The following is a 19,278-nucleotide window of genomic DNA, read 5'->3' as shown; positions in this document are numbered from 1 at the left end:
ACCAAGGGAGGTGTAACAATTGCGTTACTAGGTGAAGAAGATCTTGAAAACAGTTCTTTTGTCGTGACTTAGCTAGGGAAGGAGGGGGGGGGGATCAAGGACATATTAAGCAATGCAAGTTCGCTTTTCACCACCAAATATTTCAAGACCAGTTTCTTCTATTGATTCTAATTTAATCTCTGTGTTAGCAACTTTTAAGGAACGATAAACCGAATATTGTGATATGAAAGAAGCAAAATTGTGATTAACTGAAATAAAAACAAGAGAGAGTCATCTCTACAAAACTTTCTCGCATATACTCTAATAAAGATGTTATCCCTGAGAAGGCCTTGCATAGCATTGGCGTATTATACTAGTTACGAAGTATTAATGTTTGGCGTGAATTTAGCATTTTTACTGAATCTGTCATGTCATTCTTGGCGATTAATTCCTGGCATGCAGTTAATAGTTCCTGGCATATTTTCTCGATAGATTCATTAAAAATGCTGGTAGAGAAGGATTGGCGATTAATTTTAAGCTGGTCGAGAGGAATAACATTTCTGTTAGAGAGTAATTGAAAAAAACTCGATAATATTTATAAACTGGCATATATTTTTTAAGTCTAGGCCATGCATGATGAAAATTTAGAATAAAACGCTCTATACAGTAGGCTACTGGAAGGGAAGTATCGTAAGTTCAGTTTAATTATATAAACGTCCCATTGTAAAGCAACACTAGGGCTATTTTGGGACGGACCTCGTCATTTTGAACCGCGGTCAGATGTCGAGGATGACACCTGAGCTAGCACCCCCCTCTTCACGCCAAACCACACCAGCTGGAGGACGTTTGGCACGACGGATTTAACGTGCAACAGGCCCCTTTACAAGACGCTCTTCGGTGGAATCGGATCTCGAACCTGAAACCTAACGGCTCATGAGCCGAGACCTCGCCACCGCGGCCCCATTGTGATATGTGTATGAGAAATAAAAAGTTATGTTTTTAATAATATCAATTTAATAATCGTGGGAATTTTTTACTAAAATTTGGCAATTTTTTTTGAAAAAAAAATATTCTTTTTGTCTAATTTTGAAGATAGATTACCCTGAAGTTCAAATCGTTTTTAATTTTTTTTGTCAGCTAACCAATCACGTGATTTTCTACCATTGTTGAAAGCTAAAGAATGAAAAATTTGCGTAATAGTTGTGTTGTTTGCGAAACGGATACCCCCTTACACGACGGTTCTTCGGTAGAATCGGTCTCGAACCTGAAACCCTACGGCTCACAAGCCAAGACTTTACCATCTGGCCACAGCGGCCCTCGGAAGTATCGTGAGTATATACATAGTATGTTAGGTAGATTCCTATAGGAAGACTACCTATTACAATGGTTCTCATGACAAGACTTTGGAAAAGTTTCTTCAGCTCTTCACCGATCATGGTCCTTATAACATAAAACCACTCTTCGTTCAAAAGTTTATATATATATATATATATATATATATATATATATATATATATATATATATATATATATATATATATATATATATATATATTAGAAGTTAGGGGTTGAAAAGTGATTTTCAAGCCTTAATTTTGACTGTTTCTAACATCAACAATTTATGTTGCCAGATTGTAACTTAAGTGTAAGGGAATCTACCTTCGCTTTCCAACTTGCTGAGATATTTTTCCAACCCTTCTGGAATTAGCACATGGATTATTCGTGCCCTATTGACACTATTGTCATCAATAATAAGGAAAAGAATTGAGTTTACGCCTTTCACACGGCTGACTTTCAATTCATATTTGTAGATGTCCTTCAAAATATCAGACCGTAGAAGAGAAGAAAAACTTTTGAAACCATAAGAAAAAAATAATTTCAAAAATACTTTTTGTAAGAGACAGAGGAAATTCCCCGCCAACCGCTGCTTTTTTTGGCATATTTTTCATTTATCCAGATTAGGAAATCCAGCTAACAGTTTCAGTGGATTATCCGTAATATATCTCTATTTATCATTTGTCAGTGGACTGGGCTGGTATTTTACAGACTGAGAGAAAGTGCTTGCTCTCTTTTGGTGTCACGGATTAACATCTGGTCCGTAGTGGGTTATTCACTTGCCATTTGACCATCCATTAACTTTTCCGATTCGTGGAATCTGGTCACTAGTTTTGACTTTTGGATTACCGTTAAATTGTAAAGGATTACTGATAATCCATCTCTATTAGTCAGTCATGGATGGGTGCATCATTGTTAAATTCCCTCTTTTCATGCCAATGAAATAAAAATAATAATATGAAGGGATTTGCATGAAGGCGGCCACCCAAGATATGGGAGATTTTCAAAAAGAAGATGCATTCATAAAATATTACGACTTTGTCCTTTCCTTTTGTACTGGAACGTGAATAAGTCCATGTGGAAGAGACCCAGTCAAAATTCGATTCAGTCAAAATTTCAAATTAAGAAAAACTACATTAAAAAATGAACATTGCAAAAGAAAGCGTTAATTTTTGGATTTAAAAGTATCAAGAAAGATTTGTATTTAATATTTAACTGTGTTAAAATATAAATAATATAAAATTAATAAATAAACAGTAAGAAATTTCAATAAGTGACGTGACATTAATCATAATTAATATTTATTTAAATCTTAATTATAAAATTTTATATTTAAGATTTTGAAAAATTAATTTATTTTAATAAAACAAATTGATAAACGAAAAGTGAAAAACACTTAAAAGGCAATAAGTGTACAGTGAAATTCGAAACATTGGTTACAATTCATATCTAATAAGTTCTTATTTATTAAAGAATAACATGAGAGTTTTTATTGTATTTTTGATTAAATACATTTCCTAGTCATAAATTCCTTGAATAAATTAAAGCATTCTAAAAATTATTTACTCGAAGAAGACACAAAATAAGAGCACATTTAACTAGTGAAAACAATTGAAAAATAACTACAATTTTTAGTTTTTTTATTTAAACTTAGTCAAAATAAATTCGAATTTTAGATTGTATTTTAGGAGTGCTTTAAAATTTTAAGCTACCAGAAAAAAAAATCGAATTACTGGGGTTAATTCGAATTTAAAGTATTAAACAGCATTTCACTCCACTATTGTATAAATTTAATGTTTTATGAAAATGTAAAATTTGAAACCCAAGTATATATGCAACTATGAATTCCATTTCTAAGTTGTATATAAATGTATATGACAGTAACTGTGCAATATGAGATTTTTTGCACATTGGGCATTTAAAAAATGCAATAATCAATTTTGGAAAAATGTCCTATTTGAATTTTTCAGCAGGGATTTTGTTTTTAAAAAAATCAGCATTCTAAAATGTATTTTTTGCAGTTGGTTATTGTGAATGAAAATCATAATAATATTTAGAATTGTAAATATCATTACAATATCGCATTTCTGTAATTTATTTCCTCATTTTTCGATGGGAGAATTAACTCGGCCGTCAAGAAATAAGTAAAGTAAATAAGAAATTACATAAAGCATGCATTAGAAAAAAAAATTTAAATTTTCATTAATTTTTAAATTTAATGAAAAATCTTTATGTTAAATTTGTTATGGATGAAATAATTATTTTGCTTTGAGGTATATTGATCGTTTTTTGAAAAGTCGATTTTTTTTGCAACAATAGTTTTTTTTTTTTTTTTTCCATCTTTGCCGAATATTTTTTTCTGTACCGTGTTCTTCATAAAGCTGTTTGAATTTTGTTTCTAAATTATTTTTTTTGTAAAGTTAATTGATTTTTAAATTTGCACAATACATGTTTTAGTGCTATTTTACATCTTTAAATGCGATTCCCTCAAACTAAATTTTCGCAGAATTTTCTAACGGAAAACATGAATTAAAATCTATTGCATATTTTTGTATTTGGTATAAAAATTTCTCATTACATTTTGTAGCTCCTGAGTTAGAGAATAATCAAATTGTTCATTTAAATATATTTTATAGATCTGATCCTCCAAAATGCGAAGACAAATGAAATTCATTTTATTTATCAATCGAACCCCAATATTTAAAGATAAAGTAAAGCAGAATTTTTTCTTTCTCCTCCTTTTTTTTCCTTCTTTTTAAATTTAGGAATCAGAAATATGTAAAAATTTGAGCAAATCATTTGTAAAATTTTGAAGTAGAATTTTTTTCTTTATCTCTCTTTTTAGCCGAAAAAAAAAATCCAACTTTTACATTGAACTGATATATTTTGATTTCATTGATGTTTTTCAATCCATTTTATCCAAAAATTCAAAAATATTACATTTTTGTCTTTATTTAAAAAAAAAAAAAAAAAAAAAAAAAAAAAAAAAAAAAAGATTTATTTCAAACGTAGTCAGCTGGAAATAAACATAATTTATTTTGCAAAAAAGTAAATTTATCTATCATCACTAGATGGCGCTATCATCACAGACAGAATGCTGTTCTATGACTATTAAACTGATTAACTGAAGTTTTAAAATTCTTCAGAATACGAAGAAAAAATTTTGTAGCTGTATTTTGTAGTGTACTACAGTTACTAATTTTGAAAATTTTGTACTTAATAAATGTTTGAAACTTGCTTCAAACTAAACGAGTAATTATATTTCCAGACTATCGTGATTTGTGAAAGTACTTCTTTAATTTATAGTTCTTTAAACTTTTACTTATTTGGGCAAGTTTTTAGGGATAAAAGTCAAATTTATCTAATCTTTTAATGATTTTCTGATTAAATACACGTTTTTTAATTAAATTATTTCATTCATCGTTTTAGTTTTAAATAATTACACAGAGGTTTTTCAACTGTTTCACAGTTTTGAAAAAAAAGAGCGGTTAAATAAAGTTGCTTATTCTTTATTTGAAATGAAAATAAAAGAAAAAATTAGGGAGAAAATAGGAAGGAATTTCTTTTAGAAATTCAAACAAATGAATATATTAAAAAATATATGTTTACAAATAATAAGAAACATCATGATACATTAATTAAAGAGTTAAAATTTAGTGATACTTCACAAAAAATTAACTTTTTATTTAATGGGAAATCATATCACTATGTATATAAGAATTCCTTTCATGTTTAAGTGTGATATCTATTGAATGAAAATTGACAATTATTTTAAATGATTCGATTTATTTGCCTTTGAATTTCCATCAGTAATTAGATTTTGTATCATTTTTTTAAGAATTACAAATATTTCATTGAAAAAAATTATCTTTTGGCCCATTTTCAAAATAGTTTCACACAGTTTGTAGGTTTTCGAGAAGATGCGAGAAGTTTAAAATTATTACAGGAAATTGAAATTCTCCGTTACTATTAAAGATAAAGTTTCAATTGACAGAAAAATTTTCTTTACCTAAAGGCATTTTTAATATAAAAATAGAAAATATATAAATGAAAATATATGATAATGATGAAGTAACTAAAAAATTTTAAACGGCTGATATTTAGAATATAGCAATTCAATGGAATTTAACTAATTCAAAATTGATGAAACATCAATAAAATTTTATATCAAAATTTTAATTAAGAAAGATAGAATAAAATTGAGCATTTCAAAAGAAAATTAATCTGGCTGAAAAAAAAGTTATATTTTTAAATCGAAAACGCCAGTAAAAATTTATTTTTATTATTTATTCCTTATTAAATGAAGGATAGTTATTAAATTAATAATAAGTAGTTTAAATACACAAACATTATTATATACCATTTGTTAACTTTTTTGCAATATAAAATATAAAAATAAGCAGTACGATTCTTATCGAATGTGTTTTAACTTTTGACTTTATTTTTCTTAAGTAAAAAGTTCTTTTTTTTTTTTTCCTGCATTGTAAAATTATGACTTAAATAAGCATTGATTTACAATCTATTTAGGCATTAGACAGATGCATTTAATTAAAGAAAACAATTCAGAAATGAAAACAAATGTTTCAACATTTTAGTTCTGGTTTCCAATGATCGAAAATAAATTTGATTAATAGATGTTATTTTAACATTTAGCCAATGGGAAATTCTCAAGCCCTAGAGAAAGATAAATAAACAAATAATAATAATAATAAAAACAATCGAATTACTAACATATTCAAATTACTTTTTAGTAAAAGTATTTGAATTAATCTCTGCAATTGGTATTCTTTTTTCTTACTTTATTGTACATGAAGAGTAGAGAAAGTATTTATTATATTTACCAAAAAATTCGAAATTTATACCTCTTTTTACACCAAATTTATAGATTTCCGCCAAATTTTGAACTCGCTTATTTTTCAGTTCTTTAAAACACCTGCTGCAATTTATACAAAATTTATTGCCACTGAATTGAAATAAAAGCACCTTAATCGTTTATGGTTATAAATTAATAATATTCAAAAGAATTTCTGCTGTTTTTAATGGCTTTAGGAATATGAATATTATTATTCGTTTAAATATTCTGAGACGACTACTTTTCGACGATTCTATCTCATTAAGGGGAGAGACGCGAGAAGACGGAAGCATATCCGGAATTCTTCGTCGTTCTTTGACCTTGATTTTCGTCCTATTAGATACTTTTTTTATTCATTTTTTTCCCACTTGTATGTGAGTATGGTGTCGTTTCTGACCGTATTATTTTAATTCAGTCCGCGAGTAATCCGAGTTTATTTTATTGTTAAATGTAAACATCTCTTCCTTTCATCTTTCCTCTCTCCCCTATTTTGACGAATTAAACCCATCCTAACGCATGCGCAAAAGCGCAGAGGATTTTAGAATCCATTGTCAAACAATACATCATTATTTTTTTTCTGTCTTTGCTTACATTGGTGACGCTTTTGTTTGTTATGATTAATGGTTGTAATAAATTTCTATAAATATCTTATATAATTGATTTTAATAAAATGCCTTGGGTTTTTTTTTTTTTTCAACGGAATATTTGCAAACTTTAAGTTTTGATAGGCGCATGACTCATGCAAATAAAAACCTAACGCGTTGCTATGCGTTTCCCTAAATTTCTATACTAATAATGAAGATGAAAATGTATTTTCTGTATATTGGCGCTCCACGAGCCAGATCGTTTGATGTACAGCTATCAATTTTGGCACATATATACTTTAGAGGATGAAAGTAAATACCTCGGGGAGATTTTTTTTCTAAAATTTTAATTAATTAAGCAGAATTTTGGCGCTTTCTCGCAATAAAGTCGAAAATATTCTTGCACCTAAAACGAATTTTATACCGTTTTCAAATTTAATTACGTTTTTTAATTAAGTTTGTCGTTTTCAATTTTATACTGGTTTATAGTTACATTTTTAATTTTTTACATATTCTGAACCAGCAGGAGTTATCTCCCTTAAACTTTCTCGCGTACTATCTAATAAAGGTGTTATCCCAGAGAATGCTTTGCATGGCATTGGCGTACAATAGTTACGAAATATTAACCTCTGATGTGGATTTAGCATTTTTACTGAATCTATCTTGTCATCTTTGGCGAGTCATTTGGCGACTAATCCCTGTCATGCTGTTGATACTTTCCAAAGCTCGAATTTCCGTTTTAAAAACTTTTTTCTCAACCGATTGGAAAAAATGTTAACGCAAAATTGTACTTATAGTCACCAAATCTCATACCAAATTTGATATACTTAACTCAAGGCATTTTTAAAGTTATCATGTTCTAAAAATACAGACCGACAGATGATCAACCTTTTGTTGGATATGGTTCAACATTTGAGGGGTTTTTACACTATAGATGTAAAGTCGGCGTGCCGAATTTTATATATCTAGCTCTCTTCGTTTGTAGTTGTGTCAATTTATATTGGTTTAGTTTAGTTATATTAAAGTCCCGTTGTAAAGCAACACTAGGGCTATTTTGGGATTTGAACCGCGGTCAGATGACGAGGACGACACCTGAGCTGGCACCCTCCTCTCCACGCCACACCAGCGGGAGGACGTTTGGCATGACGGATTTAACGTGCAAAAGACCCCCTTACACGACGGTTCTTCGGTGGAATCGGGTCCCGAACCTGAAACCCTACGGCTCACAAGCCGAGACTTTATCAATTTATATTGGAACAACCAGACAAACTTCACATGAACGGATTTTGCTCAAAATTTGATAGAAATTTATAAACCTGTTGCGAAGACCATATATTAAATTTCATTCGTCTAATTTTATTCTTGCTTAGGTTAGTTTTGTCACAGATATAGACAGACTAACGGGCATTTCCATAAATGGGTTTTTCGAACTAAAACGTGGAGGTTCGTCAAAATCACGATTTCGGAATTTTTTGACGAATATAATACTCTCATTATACTATGTGTATGAGAAATAAAAAATTATGTTTTTAATAATATCTATTTAATAATCGTGCGAATCGTGTACGCGAATCAAAATTTGGAAATTGTTTTGAATTTTTTTTCTCTCTTTTTGTCTAATTTTGAACATAGATTATCTTGAAGTTCAAGTCGTTTTTAATTGTTTTGTCAGCTAACCAATCACGTGATTTTCTACCATTATTGAAAGCTAAAGAATAAAGAATTTGCGTAATTTTTGTGTTGTTTGCGAAACGGATAAAAAAGTAAAGTTTATTATGTTGTGAACTTTATAACATAGATAAAACGTCACTTTTTTTCAAACATTTTTAATAGCATTAAGATGTCATAGAGTTGATCTGCATTAAAAAGTTTCATGCACATGATAAAGAAAACTTAACTGAAGAACAATTAAAATAACACGGCTTTAGAATCAGATAATTTGACAGTCATAAACATGCAAAGATTTTTTTAAAAATTATTTGAAATCAAATATAGCCAATAATACAGGCGAACCAGCTGGTCGCCTGAGACAACTAGTGTCTCATATACTACCAGGAAGGAACAGTAATGTTTGAAAATGGACACATTAGAAAATTTTTTTTGCCGTTGCTTGATTCTGCAGTTAAACATTAATTGTATGTACAATTTTGTTAAAAGCATGTCTTATATTGAAATCTACTCAACAAAATTAATTTGTAGAATTTATCCTGTTTTTGAATTATAGACTGACAGCAAGAAATAATTCCAAAAATTATCTTTTCTGCGTGAAGGTAAAATATTTTGAAGATATCGTGATTGAATTTTTTCCGAGTTACAATACTTTTTCTATACATTATTTGTATAAAAGAATTTAAAATCCGAAAAATTAAAATTAAGTATGAATTTATGTTTTAAAAAAAAAACCATCAAATATAACTTCTTTAAAATGAAAAAATGCAGAAAAATAATTTAAATAATTAAATAAATGTGTTCCTTTAAACCATTTGCTATACAATTTTAAAGCAACTCACAGATTTCCCCGATGTCGATGAATTTCGAGAACTCTCCCCCTCTCCCCCCACAAAAAAGGGTATAGAACTCCGTTTTGAATGGATTCTTAAAAATCATTGGTCTAGGGGGACATCAATAATATCTAAAAGGTGGATACTCCCTCTCTGGGTCATTAAGACTTATCTTTCCACCTGGGGATTTCCTATAACTTATCAATGTCCTTGAAAAGCGTGAAAAATTTAAGACGCCAGGGTGGATTCAAGATTCCAGGTGGGATTGTAACAATAACTCCTCGTACGTTCAGTCCATTGAATGTGTATCAGGAAGTTACTAAAAGAGACCACTTGCTGTCAAAGCAGACTTTGAGGTATAGACTCTAAGCAGGAATGACTTGATTTCTTCTTTAAGAGGGGGGGGGGAGGGGGTTGTAGATATGGTGTTTCCTGTGTTTGGATAAAAATGGGAACCGAGGAAAAGGAGCCTCTTCAACATCTTCAAGTATAAAGGGTTACCTCTCACTGAGCCAATTCAACAGCCAGTAGTAATTGAAATTGGTTGTTGAACTGACTTTTCAAATACGGAACTGCCCACATTATCAACTGCGTTCAGGGAAGTTACTTTTGTGACAGTTTGGTTGTCAGAAGTTGCACTTAATTGGGACAGAGACGTGGAGATTATGGATTTGAAAAGACTCCCTTATCGTAAATAACTACAGCACGATATATCTTTTTCTTTTGTGGAAAGTAGACATTTTGAGTCTAAATCCAACATAGGGGTCGAACGCAGGAAATTCCACACTCCTTGCCCAACCTAGTGCATATTTCTTTCTGTAGCCTTAGGAAAGGCAACGGCAGTGATCAGGACCTTCTAATCCAATGGATTAGTTAAACTGCACTTAAAAAGTGCATTGGTTCAAGGGCATCTGAAACTTTATACTCATTTTTATTTTAGTTTTGAATCAGACAATATGGTTAATTATAATTTTAAATGTATTAAAATAAAAACTATAGTTAGGATTTGCAATTAGACAGCTGTCGATTTTGAAATGTTACATAAACAGTTCATGATCATATATCAGTTAGCGCCCGTCTTATTAAATGGACTAATTAAGCTGCAGATTAATTAGTCTTTATACTGATTTTATTTTAATTTTAAATCAGAGAATGTGGTAAATTACAATTTTAAATATGTTAAAATCAAAATTATAGTTAGGATTTGCAATTAGGCAGCTGTCGATTTTGAAATGTTACATAAACAGTTCATGACCATATATCAGTTAGCGCCCGTCTTATTAAATGGACTAATTAAGCTGTAGATTAATTAGTCTTTATACTAATTTTATTTTAATTTTGAATCAGACAGTATGGTTAATTATAATTTTAAATGTATTAAAATAAAAATTATAGTTAGGATTTGCAATTAGACAGCTGTCGATTTTGCAATGTTACATAAACAGTTCATGACCATATATCAGTTAGCGCCCATCTTATTAAATGGACTAATTAAGCTGTAGATTAATTAGTCTTCATACTAATTTTATTTTAATTTTAAATCAGACAATGTGGTTAATTATAATTTTAAATATGTTAAAATAAAAATTATAGTTAGGGTTTGCAATTAGACTGTTGTCGATTTTGAAATGTTACATAAACAGTTCATGATCATTTATCAGTTAGCGCCCGTCTTATTAAATGGACTAATTAAGCTGCAGATAAATTAGTCTTTATACTAATTTTATTTTAATTTTGAATTAGACAATATAGTTAATTATAATTTTAAATGTATTAAAATAAAAATTATAATTAGGATTTGCAATTAGACAGCTGTTGATTTTGAAATGTTACATAAACAGTTCACGATCATATATCAGTTCTCGACCATCTAATCGAATGAACTAACTAAGTTGCAGATTAATTAGTCTGATTAGTCTTTATACTAATTTTGTTTTAATTTTGAACCAGAAAATGTGGTTGATTATAATTTTACATTTGTTAAAATAAAAAATAGATTTTGCAATTAAATAGTTGGACGATTTTGAAATGTTACATAAACAGCCATATATCAGTTCTCGGCCATCTTGCTCAATGGACTAATTGAGGTGTAAATTAATTAATCTGATTAGTCTTTATACCAATTTTATTTTAATTTTTAAAAAAATGCATTTCATTATATTTTTAAATGTATTGATAATAAAGCTATAATTAAGGCATGTAATTAGACAGTTATCGCTTTTAAAATGTTATTTAAACATGTATATCAGTTCAAGGCCATTTTAGACATTGGATTAATTAGATAATTGCTGATTGCCGCCGTTAATCCTGGAACGTTTATAAATTTTTATACTGATTCCATTTTAATTTTGAAAATAAAAACGCGCTTATTATTTTAAATATGTTAAAACTAAAAATATGATTAGAGCATATATTTAGAAAGCTATCGATTTTGAAATATTTTAGAATCAAAGTTTAGCCATTTCCTATGCAGAAATAATTTTTACATCTTTTTAAAAAATAACACTAGAAAGATCATTTTTTTAATCAATTTTATTTTCATAATAATTTTTCTTTAATTTCAATAAATATTGAAAAATAATTTTATGCATATCTTACAACAATACTTTTTATTCCTTTTGATTATTGCATTTATGAAAAGTTGCGCTTAAATTGGTATCAAATATATGTTTTTTTTTTTTTTTTTTTGCGCTTGTTATCGCTATTATATTTTTCTATTCGACAAAATTTTTTTATGTAATTTATAATTATTACTCTTTATGCTTTATTCGCTTTGTCATTAGTAGATAGCGAGTCTTCTGACCCATGACATTTGAGGTTTGTTTTGTCAGTATTGTTTGAAATATATAATGAACTTTATTATTACGTCATAGTAAGTATTTGTATTGCACTTGACGGTAAAATGGTGACAAAAATGGAAAAGTAAAGCTTTATTTATTACCAATTTAAAAGAAAATGATTTTAAAATAATATTATTTGTCAATTCATCTTTTAGACACACCGTTTATGGCAACACAAGTGAATAGTTTTCCGGTTTGCTACCATTTTCGAGTAAAGTAAATTTTTCATCTTTAGGCAAGCAATCGTTTGAATATCTAAGCAATACACATGATAACCCTAAACTGTTTTTTTTAAATAATAATGGGGCATTCACTGATATCAGATTAAGAAAAAATGCGAAGGAAGACCGAACGAGAATCTACCAATTTGAAATGAAAAGCTGATCGTGAAGCTGCTATGTTAGCTTCAAAAAGTGAAAATGAAATCAACAGATATTTTCATGCAAGATTCAAGTATAACATCGGAGCTGGCGATTGAAAGCGAGCAGAGGGCGCAGCTCCCTAGTAATTAAGAAAAAAATATTTTTTTAAAATTAGATGAATCAGGTTTAAAACTTTATAATATTACTATATTTAAGATTAGGTTCAATTCACTTTTTAAAATAACTTTTTTTTCCCAAGTTAGGACGTTTTCACGAACACGAAATTGACCAGTACGTTCTTCCTAGGCGTCTGGTAACTTATACAAAGTATTTTGTGCATTGAAAATGCCAAAGGATTTGTTCTTTGACAAAAAATATGAAACCAACCGCATAAGCTACATTCAATCAACTCAGTAACAGAAAATGAAATTCAATTTCCTGTTGATTCTTGGCTTATCTAGTGCCAATCTCAAATGCGGCACGTGTCGCTCGCGTGCAGCACACTAATCTCCCCCCCCCCCCAGATCGAAGGGGTTCTAAATCCAATTTTTAGAATAACAGCTGCCTCCGGTTTACGAGATCATTGTTGTACGATTCACAAAATCGTTGGAACCCTATTCCGCGTGTGTTTCTGTAAACACTTCTATTCGATAGCACTGAGAAGTTTGTACATCAAATACTTAATCGGAGATATATCGAAAAGTACTATCTGTGAAAAATTCGAATTTTATTTTATATTCTGACTGGCCGGTGTGGTCTTCTTAAAACTTTCTCGCATACTTCCTAATAAATATACAATTCTCTTTCTCCCGCATAAAACTATTGACCTTGGTTGAAGCCGCAAATTCTTTGAGTGGCATCAATCACGAAATATTGATCTTTGAAATATTGATTGAATATAACATTTTTGCTGAATCCGTCGTGCGAAATTGAATGGTTAATATCCCGGCATGCCGTTAATTCAAAAAATCCCAAAATTCTTTTTTGTATTTTAGGTGCCCATTTCCCAACTGACTGAAATCAAAATTTGGCAAAGAAGATCGTAGTCACAAGATTACAAACCAAATTTCATTTATTTAAGTCATTCAATTTTTTAGTATTGTATTTACATGCTTAGGAAACTACTGACTGACAGATGATCAGTCTTTTAACAGATTAGTTCAAAATTTGATAAAACTCCATCTTTCAGATGCCCAATCCCATATACCATATTTTATTATCATGTGAGAACATGATGTCATTTTGGTGAGGGAGTTTTGAAGCTCGAAATCGCGTAGGCAATGAATAAAGCATAAATGGCAATTTTCATCATCTTCTTTTAATCGCATATATTTTTTTTATCTGCTTTTACCAGTACTGAATTATTATTACGTATGCTTCTTAGGAAGCAGATGCGTTTTTAAAAAGTTGACTTGCTTTTACCAGTATTGCTATATTATTACGTATGCTCCTTTGACAGCAGATGCGTTTTTAAAAGGTTGACGTAGAACTGCGACAGCATAGCTGTTATTTCATCTCAAAATCGGTCGAGCTCCAAAACTTAGTTTGCCAGTTAAAAAAATTAAAAATAAAAGTTAAAAAAATTATCATTATATGTATATATAGAAAGAGAGAAAGAAAGAGGCCGATAGAAAACTGTTACGATTGTTTCAAATCGGTTTAAACTGGTTAATGACTTAAATTAATTAAGACAATTAATGACTTAAAAAATAATAATGTTCTCACATGATAACTTGAAATTTGCGATCCTAGATTTCATTTCTTTATTTTTTTATCTACTTCCTTATGTTTTGCAGGTATCACGTTCACTTGTATTCAAACAGCTGGACAGAACAGACTTCTTTTGAATGCATTTCGTCCAAAATTTGACAGAAATCTACAAATTTGGTATAAAGGCCATGGACCAAATTTCATCCTACTAGATCAAAGCGTTTTTGAGTTATCGGGTTCACAGACTAACAGACAGATATAATTCCAAAAAATATGTTCGTAAGACCCTCAGAAGGTACGAAATCTCGAGTCCGAATTTTTGACACTGCAATATTTTCTCTTTGTGTATTTCGTACGTGAGAAAGAATGTGAAAATGAAGCCCAGACTTTTTAGATTCTAAAATGGTCTTTATTTTTATTTTCTACGTAAAATAGAATTACAAATGCAGTATTAAAAATTCTCCAAACTTAATATATAAAATTTTTATGCTAACCCTATACCCAAACATTCACAGTTTGTTTATTTCAGACAATTTTGTTGAAATGAATTTGAAACATCATTTGTTTCTATATTAATAAATTACTTATATTAACTTATGTGCAAATTTTTTGTTTAATTCATTTTACGAATAAATATTTTATTGATACTGGTACATGAAAAATTTGGTTCCTGTACACCAAACCGCTGAGTTGGCAAATTCATTTGTAAAACTATATAACCATATAAGTACTGAATACTTCTTTTACCGTCCTGTCTTTCCTGACTCCAGCCTTCCTATTCGGTAAGCTGCACCGGTAGACGGTTAGCCCTTAGAAGCATTTGTTTCAAATTATGCTAAGTATTTAGATTTTAAATATTAAATTGTGTACCAAATTTTGTCTACCTAAAAATGATGTAATCAAGTTCCCTTGTAATTAAATAGCTAGGCAGACAGATTTCCTACGAATGGATTCTCTTCAAAATTTGATAGTTTGAAAAAGTTTTTAATTTATTGGACAAACAGACAGACGGACATTTTCCAAAATGAGTCTTTTGAACTAAGGGAAGTCTTAATCTTGGAGATTTCGAGTTCGACTTTTTTGGCAATTGCAATACTTTATCTATATTTTCTATACATAAAAGTAAAAAAAAAAAAAAAAAAAAAAAAACGATACAGTCAGTTGATACAGTTACTAGTACAATGTCTGTTTTTAAGTTGTTTTTTTTTTTTTTTTTTTTTTAAATTTGGAGAATGCGCAGAAAAGTAGCATTTTTAAGATTTCTCTTAAGAATATGGGAGGAGGATGACGGACAGGTGGCCATTGATGGCGTATTTTTACTTCCGTGTGAAGTAAAATAGTGCGAAATAGGACTTTGTGTTTGCAGATGGAGAATTGCCTTTATATTTTGCTAAGATGTTCTCTACATTTTGAAATTATCAGTTGACATATAAGTATGAGTATAAGTTGACATTAGTAAGAAGTATTGTTATACTTTTATAATCATATAAAAATTCTCGATTATATTGAAATGAAAACTTTACTCTATACTGTTAATCTATAATTAATATAGTTCATGATATCGACATATCATTGATTTCGGCCTCACGGAGAAATTGACAATAAGTGTTCAAACAGTGAAAACAAGTTGAACACCGAATATCATTAGTAATATCGAGTGAAGTTGTCGTTTCAATATAAACAAGAATTCGTATGGCATGGTTAAAAAGCACAAAAACCTTTCTTAAAAATATTTTGAATGATAATTTTGAAATAGTGAAAATCTATAGATATAAAACAACTTGTAAGAAGAAAAAGAAGAAGAAGGAAAAAAAAAAGGGGGGGGGGGAAACACGATTGTTCAAAAAAAAAACAAAAAAAAAACTCTATCTAGCTCCAAACAAGATGAAAAAGTTGACAGTAAGTCTTAAAACAATATGAGCAAGCTGATAATAAATGTTCAAGCAATTTGAACAAGATCCCAGCATGTGTTCAAATAATGTGAATAAATTAGCTGTAACTGTTCAAACAGTGTTCAAACACCGAATATCATGAACTATTAATTATAAATTTAAAATACCGAATTAAGTTACCGTTTCAACATAATTCGTATGGCACGATTATAAAAGCATAAAAATTTTTCTTAAAAATATTTCGAATGACAATTTTGAAATAATCAGAAATCTATGTATTTAAAATAATTGGCACTCCCCCCCCCAAAAAAAAAAAATCTCGCAAAAAAACACGGTAATTTAAAAAACTCTTATCTTGCTCCAAACATAGGTGAACACGTCAATAAGTTTTCGGACAGTGTGAGCAAGCTGACAATAAATGTTCAAACAGTGTTTATAACTTGGCCGTAAGTGTTCAAACAGTGTGAACAAGTTGAACACAGAATACCATAAATTATTAATTATATATTTGTAATATCGATATATATCGTAATTTACTTTTCAGTATAAACATGAATTCGCATGACACGATTATAAAAGCACAGAAACATTTCTTAAAAATATTCCGAATGATAATTTGGAAATGGTGCGTGGAAATAAATAGAAAAGTTCCTATGAATTTTTTTCAATTTTACAATCCAAATTATTTTAGAAATCTTTTTTAATTAAAATATTTATGTTATTTAATTTATTAATGAATTTAAAACTTTTCAATATATAAATATTCCATATTTAATTACTTATAATTATTATTTACTAACCCTTCCTTTTCTTATTTTTCTTCTAGCTTTTCAATACATTTTGCATTTCTATAAAGATCTTTCATCAAGGGCTCTACTCTGTCACATTTTCCGAAAACAAGGCATGACACTCTCAGTCCATTAAGTTTCCCGATCGCGGTAGGTCTAAATTTATTGCTCTAAAGGAAAGTATTCGGTAACTCTTAAATTTCTTTTTTATTGATCTTTAGCAAGAATGCGGATACTACAATACAGAATGCGGATACGTATAACCTATTAGCGATACCATTAACTTTATTAGTCCTGCGAACGCTAAAAACCGTAACTTAATTTAATGGCGAAAGATTAAAAGGCCTTACGAGTCATTAGGCTATCATTTTCAACTTATTAGCTTAAGACATTTCTCAAAAATCGACATAAAATCCGATTCTTTACTGGAGGCCATTTTGTTTTAGGCTTAATAGCTGTTAGTTATTTCTTAATGTCGCTGTGTTTTGACTGCAGCAACGAATGCTACTTTCTTCTTAAAAGTCACGACTTTTAAAAAGTATGTGTAAAAGGATCATTTTTATGGTTTTATCATGTGTTTTATAAAAGGAATGATGCACTGTGTTTGGAAAGTAAGTTTATAAGTGATACTTCACCTGAAGGCCATTAAACACAAGTTGCAATATTTGTTTAGATGATGATAGGTTAATACTAGAAACTAGCTTTCTCTTTTCTCTTTCTGTCTGTCTCTCAAACACACGCACATCTGTGGTGTGTTTGAGGTAGTTTTATATTTTATATATATATATTTTCCAATTTTATTACTATTTTATATATATGTGTGAGTGAGTTTTCACAATATAAAATATTTTTCAATATAAAAATTCACAAAATGTGTCACATTTCACAGTTTTTAAAATCAATGGCAAACATTTTTACCGTTTTAGTTGAAGCTGATGCGTAGAAGCTAGAGGAATTTAAAGAAAGGGCAAATTAATTATTGTAGAGTATTACAAAAATATAATCATAATTCCAGTGTTATAAAGAAGGTATTTGCCAATACAAGGAACCTTCAATGTTTGACTATAAATTACAATACATACATTTTTTGAAATTAAATTCTGTTTTTAAATGATAACCATTATGGTCGATTTTCTATATATTTAAAAAAAAAGCGATTTAAATAATCGTATAGCAATTGTCGTAAAACATTTTTCTAACTATATTAGGGCTATAGATAATATAGTCCATTATACGAAGGAAAAAAAAAACCCGCACAAAATTTAACTGTGCAAAAAATTAAAAATTAACGTTGAAAGTTATATTTTACTCAGAAAATAACCTTCAAATATATTAGTATTTTATTTAGGGCAATTTAACTCCTCTTAATAATGTATTACGTAGCATTTTCAGTTCTTCATGCTAAGATTTTATTAAGTACAGTAGAGCTTGCTTATTCGAATTTGACGGAAATGCAATGAGAACTCTGTTTATCTAAAATTAAGAATGATGAAATTGTGGTACTAACTACACTTACAAAAGCAAATCGACAATTTTTAAGCAAGAAATGGCAATAAAGATTTATTTATCTTTTTAATAAGCTTTAATACAAATAACACTATAAATAGGAAACAGTAAGTGATTTATATAAATAAAATAATTTTAGTTAAAAATAATTCTAATCGATAAATCAGAATTATAATAAATAAATAAATAATTTTTTGAAGCAAAATATCATTTAATAATACGAATTTGAGAAATTTAAGAATATATGAAGTTGAAATTTGATATAGGCATACAGTTGCAGTCACAAGATCACATACCGAATTTCATTGATTTAAGTCATTCCGTTTATGAGTTATTGTATTTAAATGTAAACTGCAGACCGACAAACGGTCAACCTTTTGACTGATTTGGTTTGAAAATTTTTGATAAGAATTTATATTTTAGATGCTAAACAGGTGTACTAAATTTTATCTACTTAGCTCTTTGCCTTTTTGCGTAATCAAGGTTATTTGTAATCAAATAGCCAGACAGACAGACTTTTTATGATTGGGTTTTATTCAAAATATGATAGAAATCTATAAATTTGCTCTTAATTTCATATACCAAATCTTATCTGCCTAGAGCAAAGCGTTTTTGAATTGTCATGTTCACAGAGAGGCAGATATAAGGGTTAAAAGTGTATTTTCGAATTTAGGTAGATTTGAAATGTGCAGATTTATCAAAATCTCGAAAACGAATTTTTGGATGATTATAATATTTTCTTTACACTTCGTATACAAAAAACTTTTTTAAAAAAATGTAAATAAAATGACATTAACAAAATAACTGACAAAATAATCAATTAATATTTTTTAAAACTGACGCAAATTCAATAACTCTAGGATAGTAAAATCAATTAAAACTGATAAAATCAAGGCAGTTAAAAGAAATATTCGATAGAATACGTTTAT

The sequence above is a fragment of the Argiope bruennichi genome, chromosome 11, assembly GCF_947563725.1.
Source record: "Argiope bruennichi chromosome 11, qqArgBrue1.1, whole genome shotgun sequence".
In the NCBI taxonomy this organism is placed as follows: Eukaryota; Metazoa; Arthropoda; class Arachnida; order Araneae; family Araneidae; genus Argiope; species Argiope bruennichi.
This window is presented reverse-complemented; position numbering follows the sequence as displayed.